At 38.0% G+C, this 11,966-nt stretch overlaps 1 long non-coding RNA gene across 1 annotated transcript; it reads left to right on the forward strand.

The window, feature by feature from the left end:
• Positions 1 to 3,766: 3,766 nt before the first annotated feature.
• Positions 3,767 to 4,519, forward strand: LOC142178489 (uncharacterized). Its single transcript, XR_012706654.1, has 2 exons — positions 3,767 to 3,855; positions 4,285 to 4,519. It is a non-coding gene; the product is annotated as an uncharacterized LOC142178489 (long non-coding RNA).
• Positions 4,520 to 11,966: the final 7,447 nt, after the last annotated feature.

Genomic DNA, 11,966 nt, shown 5'->3' on the forward strand with positions numbered 1-11,966 from the left:
TACGGACTAGAGACAAAATGAGAGTGCTCAAAAGATGAACCATAGGAAGAATACCTACCTTCTTGACAATCAACCCATAGATGATTTTTACCGCATTTAAAATACATAGCACGCTGATAATATTTAGCTGCTAACTCTTCAACCGTTTTCTCAGGCTGGTTGTACTCCATCTTCACATCTTTTAGAGTTCAATATCAACAATATGCTTTTCAAGATTTCTTCAACAGAAGAATCTTGAAGAGAAGATCACCAAACAAAACTAAAAATTAAAGAAAAAAATTAGAAACTAACTCCTAAATTAATACTACAAACTATTTCAAACACTATTGATTTCCAATCCCCGACAATGGCGTCAAAATTTGACGATCACAAAACACACACTTAAATTGTGCTCGCTAGTCAAAGATAGTATAGTATAATATCGTGTCTACAGGGATTAGATTTAAATAGTATTCTCGTAGTTTCTAGCTTGATTGCTATCTAGGAGGATTAACAGTTGAGATTTATATGATTAATAATAAAATTAACTAAGAATCTAAAATCTACAGCTATTAACTAGTGACTATCGAAATAAGAAATAAGCAATTAAGGTTATCAGTGGAAGAGGATAAGGTTTTGACAGAATAAGTGCAAGATAATTGTTCGGGATCTAACTCTAGATAATTCACTTCCAATGTTCAAGTGAGTTTCTCGAATTTACTCTATTATTAGTTCAAACGTTCAGCAAAAACTTCTCTCTCGATTAAGTCTTAACCTCACGAGATGAACCAACTTAAGCACTGTGAAGATATGCAAGAATGCGTAGTGGATCGGTCTTTAGGAAAACCTCTTTCGATTATTCTCCTAACAAGATTTAATCAATGATTCAACTAGACTCTTTCGATTACTTAGAAGAATCTATGAACTCAACCAACAATATAATGTAAAGATATCACAAGTTATGCCTCTTTCGATTATAAGAACAAGTGAATATAGATGCAATAATTAAATATTCCAAAATAATTCAAATACATAAAAATATAGTTATAATCCACAAACAATCATTAATACACCAAATCCATCAAAACCCAAAAGGATCTACTCCATAGACATGGAGAAGTTCTTCACAAATGTAACTAAAGTATTGGGAATGTAACTAAAGTATTAGCAGAATTGGGAAGTCACTCTAACATTTTTGGGCTACCGCGTCGCATGCCGCGCTGCCCCATGCGGCGCACACGTAGAAAATTTCAGAACGTGCAAAAATATGATTTCTGAACACTTTTTGCACTAGCTCCCCGCGCCTTGCGGGGCGGTAGTGCAAATTGTGGCTAGAAATGAGTTTTTTAAAAAAATTTCATCCAAACTTGGTTTTCGAACCTCGAACGTGATCCCGGCTTAATTGCTTGGGCTTCTACTCAGACTTCAAAGCTCGAAATAGCTCCACAATATCTACATAATTCGGAATCACTTCTACAAGGCATAAAACACACAATAAGTGCAAAAACACTACCAATTAAAGCTCAACACAAGTAAAGTGCATTGAATTAGAGTGTAATAAGTGACTAAAACACATGATTATAGCCTACCATCAACCTTGTATTTTCCATGTGACCCCTTTGTTCATGTACGAGTTGTGCACCTTACTGCCATTGGCAACCGAGACAAAGAATGTGGGAATTGTCTTTGATTTACGTCTCAACTTCCTAGTCATATTGATGTCCATGAAGTTATTTTTTAACCGGAATCAATCAAAACATGTATCATTTTCCCTTGACCCCTCCTCTGACTCTCATGGTTCTATAGTCAACTGTACCATCTAATGTATGAACTGACATTTGAGGACTCTATGCAGATTCATCAACATTCTCCTCTACCTCTAATTCATCATCCACCTCCCATTCCTCCACTTCTGCCTCTACTTCTAAAATGTACCATCTAATGCATGAACTAACATTTGAGGACTCTATGCAGATTCATCAACATTCTCCTCTACCTCCAATTCATCATCCACCTCCCATTCCTCCACTTCTGCCTCTACTTCTAAAATGAATATTTGTTTCTTCTTTTTACAATTGTGGCCAGGGTTGTAGTTTTCATCACACCAATAGCACAATTCCTGGGCTCTTTTTTCATCGATTTCAGCAGGTGTGAGTCTTTTTGAAGAACTCACTAAAGGTCTATTTTCTGTCCCCTTGCTATTCTCAAGAGTTTGAGCCTAAGAATAGTTCCTTGCATATGAATTCCAGGAAGTTTTTGGACTGGGAAGTAGTGGTTTGGAACTCCTCACAACAGCTAATTTTGACATCTTTGTAACTTCAATGAGTGTTCAGCTAGTTTAGCCAAACTATAAGCCTTCATCAGAGTTCTTGGGGCCAGCATCCTTACTTGCACTTCATTTCCTGGTTTCGACCCTTTCAAGAAACAACTAATGGAGTATTCTTCAGACAATTCCCCCTGGTTTAACAGTCCATCAAACTGATCCAGAAACTCTTGAACACCCCATGTTTGTTTCAAGCTAATTAACTCGGCCATGGGGTCTTCATGTAATGTGTTCCCAAATCGATGGTATAAACTTCTAAGGTAGTCACCCTACATGGGTAATCCTCTTCCCACTCGAGCTTTCACCATCGCCCGATGCCATTGCAAAGCCCTACCCTCCAAATTGATTGCAGTAATTTTAACCTTCTTTTCCTCTATTGTCCCCTCAAAATAAAAATACTGCTCGCACCAGTAGACCCACCCTTATAGATCGTCCCCATTAAACCTTGAAAATTCTAATCTAGAGTATTTGTGATGAGGGTTACCTCGCTTGTTCAATTACCCATCATCCGTGTGTGTCGCAACTGGTGGAATTGGGGCTTGATTTTGAGCGGTCACAAGTGTCATGAGTTGTCAAATCTCCGAAATCGCGTTATCATGCCGCTCACCTAAGATTCAAACTTGTTCCCTGATTTCTTCCACCTCCCGACGGAGTTCCCCATATCTTGTCGTGTCCGGCATGGTTTCCGGCCAAGGTACAGTGGCTTTGATACCAAATTGGTATGTTCTAAATCAATTGAGCACAATATTATAGCCCTAAGGAATTAAAATGAGAAGAATAATTCCTAAACGATGCTACAAATATGGAAAATAGAGTATAATATTTGAAGAGAGAAGAGAGAGAAGAGTTTATTAATCAAAAAAGTATATTCCCCTTTACAATTGATTTCCCTTTTAATCTTCAACTAATCCTCAGCTACTAACCGACTAACAGCTTCTCTAACGACTCCTAACAGTATAACTAACTTTACTCTGTAATGATTGAACTGCCTTTACTATCCCTATACAATTGACTATTGTATCCCCCTTATCATATTGGTACATAACATGCTTCCTTCCGAATGGGGCCCTACGCGGCGCGAATTTGGATATAGCCGGACTTTAATGCGGGTACCGGATACCGAACATCGGTTGGGAAACAAAAAATATGTATGTGAAGACATATGTCATAACACTGTGTACGAGGTAAGTTTTACCGGATAAAATAACATCGGCATCCAACAAGAACAACTTGCTTCTCAGTAATGACAATTCAATCCCTTCGCCGGAAATTACACTATCTAGATAGGTAATATTTTATGTATATATATACTATATATTGATATCCTTTGGCTTCTTTGTGAGTTTATTTTTTATATTCTGATCCAATTAGTGAAAATTCTGGCTCGTCACTGACAATATCCTTCTATAAAGTCAAACTATTAGTTTTATTTAAAATAAATGCTTATTCAATCCTTTCACATATAAAAATTATCAACTCGGAACCATAAAAATTAAAGTGCAATCAGCAAGATATGAATTCTCCCTTCGATGCTTGCAATTCCTTGCTTGATGGTCAGTATAAAAGCATTGTTTTCCTCCAACAACACTGAGAACTTTTCTTTCTTTTCCCCCTCTCTCTGTCTTCAAATTTGCAGAGTTTTCTCTTTCTGCCTTCTGTTAGAATTTATTGATTCAATATTCAAGAGAAATGGTCTCAGGCTCAAAGCCACTTTTATCATGGAGTTAACTGTATTTTAGAATGTGTATTTTGTTCTTGGATTTTCCATCTATGTTTCTCTTCTTAAAGCTATCAAATACAAGTCTATTAAAACTTTTATACATGCATATGATATTTATGTACGCATAGAAAATAGCGTTGGTTCATGCTCTTTGTTATAACAGGCTAGGCTCTCATGGTGGCCTTCAATTCGTGGTGAATTTCGACCTTTTCTTAATTTCTTTAGTATTTTTGGGCTTATTATGTCAATATTGTTTTGCCAGATTTGAATTTCTCTTCAAGATGTGGAATGGGGGACTCGATATCTCATTATGCTACTTATCTCATTCCAAATATGAGGAAGATATCAATGGAATTGAAGGCAACAACTCAATAAAAAATTTAGCACTTCATAGCTAATTACTTTGAGTATTGCAAGATTTCTTTCCATTTGGTTTATATGTATATTCTTCTATATCATCAAGCTAACATTTATGACAAGCAAGAATATGTTATTTGTACTCAGTCCAGCACTAAATCATATACTTCTTCATCTCTACTTAATTTTTGGTTGATTTCTCGAGCGTTATGAAAGTTTGCTATTAACTGATCATGAAAGTAGATATTAGTTAATATCTCAAATTTATGGTCAAGTAGATATTAATTAGTTAACATCTCAAATTGATATCATGGTTGATGTCAAGTTTGCTATTGTCATCTCAAGTTTATTGGTGAAAAGAAATGATACATTAAATAGGAAGAAACAAGTACAAAAGAAAACGGTAAAAATGTTTAAGGAAAAATAATACTATGAAACTTTGTTTTCTAAAATACCAAATTTCAAAACTTTGTTTTCGAACCGATGGAGTGGTTTTAAAATTATAAAAGGAGGATCAAAATACCTAATGCAAACATTTTTTGATTCGACGTACATACCAAAAAGTGTATTGGGATTCAAGTACTACAGTTAACACATTAAATTTCATTTGAGTTTTTTTCTTTCTTGGAATATGTTAGTATATTTAGAAGATATATGAAATATAAAAAAATCCACGTTCTTTATTAACTTTAATAACTAAACAAAGCAATCACTTTCTAAATTTATTAAACCTTTTATTGATCGCGCGAAGCACGACTAATTCACTAGTTAAATATGAATCGGGTTGGATAGTTTATCCGTTTTTGCATTATCCATTTTCGACCCACCCATATTCGACCCGACCGTTTGCCCTTTTTTATTTAATAATTGAGTTTAAGTAACAATAAAGAATTTTATATTACCAGTCTGATAATAGAAAAATAAATTATATATAACTTAAACTGATTGTTAATATTACATCAATGAAGTAGTGCACAGTTTTTCCGTTTTTGGTAAAGGGAGATATTAAGAGTCCGTTTGGCCACGAAATCTTTTTCACTTTTTTTTTTTTTAGAAATATTCACTTTTTTAGAAATCAGTGTTTGGTCATAAATTTTTAATTTTCACTTAAAAATAAATTTTAAAATTTTTCAATATGAGGCAATGGATACATGTTCTTCACTGTGACTTTGTTCAACTGGTGGTAATCAATACACATTCGCATAGAACCATCCTACTTCTTCACAAATAAGACAGGAGCACCCTAAGGTGACACACTGGGCCGAATGAAACCCTTATCAAGCAATTCCTGTAACTGCTCCTTCAACTCCTTCAATTTAGGAAGAGCCATACGATATGGAGGAATAGAGATGGGCTGAGTGCCCGACAACAAATCAATGCCAAAATCAATATCTCTGTCGGGCGGCATGCCCGGAAGATCAGCAGGAAACACATCTGGAAAGTCCCTCACTACTGGAACTGACTCAACTGTAGGGGTATCAATACTGACATCTCTTACATAAGCTAGATATGCGTCACACCCCTTCTCAACCATTCGTTGAGCTTTAAGAAATGAAATAACTATGCTGGGAGTATACTCTAAGGTACCTCTCCACTCTAACCGCCGTAATCCTGGCATAGCCAGCGTCACAGTTTTGGCGTGACAATCAAGAATAGCATAATGGGGCGACAATCAGTCCATGCCCAAAATAATATCAAAGTCCACCATGCTGAGCAACAATAAATCAGCTCTGGTCTTAAAACCACTAAGAGCAATCAAACACGACCGATACACGCGGTCCACAACAAGAGAATCTCCCACAGGAGTAGACACAAAAACAGGGGAACTCAAAGAATCCCGAGACACGCCCAAATATGAGGCAAAATAAGAGGATACATAAGAATATGTAGAGCCTGGGTCAAATAATACCGATGCATCTCTATGACAGACCGGGACAATACCTGTAATGATAGAATCAGAAGCGACTGCCTCTGTACGAGCAAGAAGGGCATAATATCTGTCCTGGCCTCTCCCTCTAGGGCGACCTCTACCTCCCCGACCTCCACCTCGAGCTGGCCGAGCAGGTGGGGCACGTTGTGGCTGAGAAGTCTGTGGAGGTGCATGTAACGACCCGACTTGTCATTTTAAGAATTTACACCCCGTTCATTGACTTAAGGTCTCGAGCAGCTTCGTAATATGTATTATGACCCGCGAGTGTGGTCGAGTTTGATTTTCGGAAGATTCAAAATTTAATTAAAAGAACAATTCTCATTTTTGAAGCTTAAATGAAAAACAAATTGACTGGAGATATGACTTATGTGTAAACGACCTCAAATTCGAATTTTGATGATGTCAATAGCTCCGTATAGTGATTTTGGACTTAGGAGCGTGTCCGGAAAATTATTTGGAGGTCCGTAGTGAAATTAAGCTTGAAATGTCGAAAGTTGAATTTTTGGGAAGTTTGACCGGGGGGTGACTTTTTGATATCGAGGTCGGAATTCGATTCTGAAAATTAGAATAGCTTCGTTATGTCATTTATGACTTGTGTGCAAAATTTGAAGTCATTCCGGATTGATTTGATGTGTTTCGGCACAAGATATAGAATTTGAAAGTTTAAAGTTCATAGATTTTGATTTGAGGTATGATTCATAGTTTTGATATTGTTTGATGTGATTTGAGGCCTCGAGCGGGTTCGTGTTATGTATTGGGACTGGTTGGTATGCTCAGACGGGGTACCGAGTGGCTCGGGTGAGTTTCGAGGTGATTTCGGACCATTTCTAGGCCATTTTTAGTTGCTAATTTTTGGCCACAGAGGTATGCATCGCGATCGTGGACAAACGGTTGCGATCGCGAAGCGTAATTTTTCTGTTTGGAGACTGTGAATCGCGATCGCAGAAGCCTTTTCGCGATCGCGTAGAAGAAACTCCTGCCGCACTGACCCGACTTTGAAAGCTCATATCTCGCAATCTATAAGGAATTTGGAGATTATCCAGAAATGAAAGTTGTAGCTCTTTGTGTCTAGTTTTCCGAAAGGTAAACCATTTTTTATTTGGAGTTGTATAAAAAAGGTTATGGTAGATATACTACAGGCTGTTCGAGAAGAGTTTGAAAATCTTTGTTGCATAGGGCTGACTTTGGAAGCTTATATCTCAAAATATATAAGGAATTGGGAGATGATTGACAAATAAAAATTATAGCTCTTGGAATATAGTTTTTAAAAAGTTAAATCATTCATCATTTAGAGTTTTGTACAAAAGGTTATGACCATTATACTAGAGGTTGTCTGAAAGAGTTGGGGAGTTTGTTCTTCGCGATTGCGATTGGTTTTCCGCGATCGTGAAGAGAAATTTTGGGGCTGAAAATTTTTGTGCTTCGCGATCGCGAAGAGTAAATACCTGGGCAGTAGCTATATTTCGAGGTTTCAGCTATTTTTGACATATTTGGAGCTATGGAGCTCGGATTGAAGTGATTTTTGAGGCGATTTTTACCATATGGATTAGGGTAAGTGTTCTGTATCCTAAAGTGTTTATATTTCATGAATTTATGATTATATTCATCGTTTAATTTGGATTTTTAATGGAAGAAATCAAGATATTTATGGGATTGGGCTGCACGCCGCATCATGTTTGATATAGGCCGAGGGCTTGAGTGCTTTATGCCATGATTTGGCTTGATATAGCGCTTGGGCTGAAGGAGCCCCTTCGGAGTCTGTACACACCCCCAGTGAGCGCAAGTACCTATTGAGTGTGAGTTCCGAGTGCTAAGTGATGAGTGACTAGGAGGCATGAGTGATTGTGAGGTATGCCCGAGTGGCATAAGTGATTGTGAGGTATGCCCGAGAGGTATGAGTGATTGTGAGGTTTGCCCGAGAAGCTGTATGTGAGTGATGTTTTGCCCGTGGGGTTGTTTATGATTTCATCATTTTTGCTCACCTTTGCATTGCGCCTCTGTTTGAAACTATTGAAAAATATCTTTAAATGATGTTTACTGGAATTGGGTTTTAAAAGAGATTATTTGATTCAAATGCTGATTTGTTTTTAAGCATGTTGTATTTTTACCGAGATTTCATTATATGAACATTATATGCCCTATTGCTCGTCACTACTGCTCAATCTTTATTTACTGTTGTTACTTACTGAGTTGGCGTACTCACGTTACTCCCTGCACCTTGTGTGTAGATCTAGGTGTAGTTGGACACGGTAGCTGTTGTTGACTATCCCGGTTGCATATTTTATCGGGGATAGTAAGGTAGTTGCTTGGCAATCGCAGCCCTGCTCTTCTCCTTCTTATTTTCCTTTAGTTGTATTTAGCTATTTTCTAGACTATGTTATTCTCGATATTGTCAGACAAATTGTATTAGATGCTCATGACTAATGACACCCCGATGTCGGGCTTTTCTTTTCCACAGTTTTGTTTTGATTTGAACTCCTTTACAAAGGTTTTTATGTTAAATAGCCTTGAGATTATCTTTGAAATAAAAATATCGGTTTGTTTTGGAAAATGAGTCGGCTTGCCTAGTTCCACGATAGGCGCCATGATGACAGAGTTAGTTTGGGTCGTGACACTTACCGGGTTAGTTGGTTCGGGTCCGGAAGAATTTCAGAATGAATTGAAACACTTAGTCTCATAATTGAAAGCTTGAGTTGAAACGTTGACCGGATATTGACTTATGTGAAAAGGACCCCGGAATTGAATTTTGGTTGGTGTCGTTAGGTCCGTTGGGTGATTTTGGACTTAAGAGCGTGTCCGGATTATGATTTGAAGGTCCGTAGTGGAATTAGGCTTGAAATGGCAAAAGTTGAGTTTTTGAGAAGTTTGACCAGGAGTGGAATTTCTGATATCGGGGTCGGATTGAGATTTTGGATGTTGGAGTAGGTTCGTGGGGTCATTTGTAACTTGTGTGCAAAATTTGAGGTCAATCAGACGTGATTTGATAGGTTTCGGCGCGGTTTGTAGAATTTGGAAAATTTAAAGTTCATTAGGCTTGAATATAGGTGTGTTCATGTTTTTGAGGTTGTTTGAGGTGATTTAAGGGTTCAGCTAAGTTCGTATGCTGTTTTAGGAGTTGTTGGTATGTTTGGTTGAGGTTCCGGGGGCCTCGGATTGATTTCGGGTATTTAACGGATCAAGGTTTGAAGTTGGAGAGCTGCTGAAGTTTGAGGACTGCTGGTGTAATCGCACCTGCAGAGTGGGCACCACAGGTGTGAGCCCGCAGAAACGGGAAGGTAGCCGCAGAAGCGGTCCAGGAAGGCAATGGCAGAGTTCGCAGGTGCGAGGTTCTTTCCGCACCTACGAGGCCGCAGATGCGGACGTGTTGCGCAGAAGTGAATATGTATGTGCAGGTGCAGTAGATGGGGAATTAACGGACTTCCGCAGAAGCCTTGTTTTCACCGCAAAAGAGGGACCACAGAAGCGAATTGTTGGACCGCAGATGCGGTTTGACTAGCCAAAACATATAAATGCTAGGGTTCGCGATTTTGGCTTCATTTTAACATTTTGAACTCAGAATTGGGCGATTTGTGAGAGCGAATTCGAAGGGATTCTTGAGGTAGTCACTTGTGGTTAAATTTCTTCAATAACTATATTTTCACATTGATTTCCCCATCTAGTTGGTGTGTTTTTGAGGTGTAAATTGGGGATTTGAGGCTAGGGATTTGGAGAGTTGATTTTGGGGATTTAAGTGTCGAATTGGTGTCGAATGTTGATGAGTTTTATATGGTTAGACTAGTAGTTGAATGGGCTTTTGGGTTTTGTGACTTTTGTTGGATTTCGAGACTTGGGCCCGGGGGCCGACTTGAAGCAGATTTTGGATTTTGATTCATAATTTCGTATTTTTGTGTGGAATTGATTCCTTTAGCTCGTATTGATTGTATTTTGTTGCTTGAGTCTAGATTCGGGACATTTGGAGGCTGATTTGCGAGGCAAAGGCATATTGGAGTAGAGTTTTTGCTCGGATTGAGGTAAATAACACTTCTAAATCTGGGAAACCCCGAATTATGTGTAATGTGATTGGTTTGGAGGTGACGCACATGCTAGGTGATGGGCGTGTGGGCGTGCACCGAAGAAATTGTGACTTGGTGCATTGCGTGAAACTGTAAAGTTGAATGATTTGTTGTTAGCTATATGCTCTCCATGTTTTATAGCAATTTGACTGTAAATCATATTAGAAATCATGTTTAAGCTATGCGCCGATATTGTTGGGACCCACAGAGGTCGTGTTACATGTTAAATTACCTGCTAAATGCTATTTGTACTCAGTCTCAATTTTTAATCGCATATAATATCTCTGTCTCTATTATATCCTTGTTGATACATCATATCATTGCAGTTTGGGATGATTTTCATGATTTATGAGAGCTCGAGAGATCGGAGAGATTGATGACTGAGTGAGGCCGAAGGCCTGATTGTGAGGATATTTATGGGATCGGGCTGCACGCCGCAACATGTTTTATCAATTTATGCTATGATTGGCTTAATATAGCGCTTGGGCTGAAGGAGCCCCTCTGGAGTCTGTACACACCCCCAGTGAGTGCAGGTACCTACTAAGTACGAGTGTCGAGTGCCAAGCGATTGAGAGAAATGAGTGACTGTGAGGATTGATTGAGTGACTGTGAGGAATGAGCGATTGTGAGGTTGGAGTAAATGGGAGGACTGAGTGACTGTTGCTCTGAGAGGCTGAATTTGATATCATTGTTGTTACACATAGCTGCCATATATCACTGTTGTGAAACTTCTGAGAGATATTATATCTGATTTTTACTTGAACTTGGCATGTATAAAATGATTTAACCTAAATTGTCGGATGTGAAAGCATGCCTACTTTTCCTTGTTGAGACTACTGAAAATGAATTATAACTGTGTAGCTCGCCACATTCTTCAATTCTTTATTTAGTCTTGTTATTTACAGAGTTGATTGTATTCACTCTACACCATGTACTTCATGTGCAGATCCAAGTATTTCTGGACACGGTGGGTGTTGATATATCGCACAATTGATCGTTGGAGACTTCGAGGTAGTTGTCCGGCGTTCACAGTCCTTGTTTCTCCTTCTTTATCTGTTCTTTTATTGTATTTAGTTCTAGACTTTCATATACATTTCTTTTCTAGACTGGTGATGTATAGATGCTCATGGGCTCAGTAACACAATGATTTGGGAGTTTTTTTTTGCATTTGTGTTTTGGGTTTTACCCCGTTATGAAAACTTTTTGTTATTCAAAACTTCTTTGAATCATTTTTTATTAAGTTTTTGGAATATTATGAAAATGTCGGCTTGTCTAGTACCACGATAGGCGCCATCACGACAGGTTAGGATTTGGGTCGTGACACATATTGACATATAGGTATAGAGATGTATTTTCCTCATGCCATTTGAAAATGAAACATTTTCCTCTTGAAAGCTTTTGGGAAAAATTACAGTTTTCAAACTTACTCACATTTTTGGCGATTTCGGTAAAAGATTTGGTTTTCACATATATACTTGAAAAGCAGGACTATTTTCTGGAATTGTGAACGATCTGAACATTTTATCTTAGAGTTACTTCTTTTATTACTTTCATTATGTTGTTATAAATTGTTGTTGGCCATTGGTGTTGAACTCCGACCTATGT

Source organism: Nicotiana tabacum, chromosome 24 (genome assembly GCF_000715075.1).
Source record: "Nicotiana tabacum cultivar K326 chromosome 24, ASM71507v2, whole genome shotgun sequence".
NCBI lineage: Eukaryota > Viridiplantae > Streptophyta > Magnoliopsida > Solanales > Solanaceae > Nicotiana > Nicotiana tabacum.